We start from the raw sequence: 1,657 nt of genomic DNA on the forward strand, positions 1-1,657 counted from the left end.
GTAAGTGCATGACCATGGCTTATCTAAGCCTGAGAATCCTTTGTTTGCTTGATTTGTTGTGTTTTGTGGTGTTGTTCTTGCTTTTGGTGGTTGTGTTATGGTTATTATAGGTTCTTGAGGCTTTTGGGAGAGTTTGGGACAGATTGTAGGCGGATTGAAATGGAGGTTCGTCGTTCGGATTCGTGCAGTTTGCGTCTGCGAAGGGAGTGTCGATCGACACCAGTTAGGTGTCGGTCGACACCATGTTTGGCCAGTGTCGATCGACACCTCTCTGGTGTCGGTCGACACCAAGTTGCTTGTTTCGTGATTTTTCCTTGTTTGTTTATGTTTGGTTGTCATTTGTTAATCATTGGTTTCTCAGTTGCTTGTGTGTATAGCACAGTAGATGGGAGGATTGACTCACTAAGTATTTGTGATAATACTTACGCATCTCAATTGTTGTTTGTGGTGTGCAGGTTTGTATTGTGGAATCATGGTGATGAGGAGGAGGATGATGATCTAGGGTCTCGTTTGTGTGTTATTGGATTGTTGGATATGTTGTTGGAACCTTGGATAGAGATATGCTAGGTTGATGGATAGAATGCTTAGGACTGTTATTGTATTGATGTTGTAATGGTTTTGTATGGTTGGTATGTTTCCGCTGTGTGTACTGGTTGTTATTGGTTTAATCAGGAGTTGTGGTTTGAGTTGGTTTAATTTAGTAGTATAGGCTGCATAATTGTTTACATTGTATTTAATTGTTATAAAAAAAAAAGATCGGGTTGTTTCAATCATCTTCATTAGCTGGAAAATATACAATTCTTTTTGTAATCTATCAATAATAATCAAAAACAGTCCGTGTTTGTTGAAAATGTTAAAGTAATGTTGTTACGGGATGTTAAATCTTGTTCTGTCTCATCCCATCTCGTCTCATCCCGATACATCTGGTTAGAAACTTTATGTCCTTTTAACCATTCTCTTTTAAATAATTACCAATATAATAATATTATTAATAAATTTTGGCTAATAAATTTAGACAAAATACATGTATTCTCCATTTGAATGTTTAATTTATATAGTTAGTAGAAGTTATAATTCTCAAAAACTCTCAAAATATTTTTAAAAATACCCAAAATTCTCAAAATACCCGGCTCAAGTTAGTTCTTTATATGTCATATTGTAACACTCGCAAACCAAATTTTGGTATTTTGGTAAGGGTGTCGATCGACACCAATTGTGGTCGGTTTGGTCGGTTCAATTTTAATTGTCCGGTTTGCGTGGTGGGTTTAGGGAATCCCTAAATCGAGTTTTAAAGGAAGAAAACGACCTAGGGTCGTGTTGTTTTGTCTTATTCGCCGTTTTTGAGAGAAAACACAAAGAGAGAGTGTTCTTGAGCTATTGGGAAGAGATTGAGAGATTCCTTGCTGTTCTTGGGAGATCCAAGGCTGGAAAGGTGCTAGAAGCTTGCTAGGAGTGAGGGAATTCGTTCTTGTTGGTCAGAAATCTTCCTGCAAAGAGGTGAGTGCATGACAATGGCTTATCTAAGCTAAGATCTCTAGTTTTTCTATGATTTGGTGCTTATGTGGTTGTTTCTTTGAGTTCTCTATGATATTTCGTTGCTGTCTGGGCTGGGTTTGGCTTCTGGGAGTGCAAGGAGCGGATTGGAGAAGCTTGGAGG

The sequence above is a fragment of the Camelina sativa genome, chromosome 12 (genome assembly GCF_000633955.1).
Source record: "Camelina sativa cultivar DH55 chromosome 12, Cs, whole genome shotgun sequence".
NCBI lineage: Eukaryota > Viridiplantae > Streptophyta > Magnoliopsida > Brassicales > Brassicaceae > Camelina > Camelina sativa.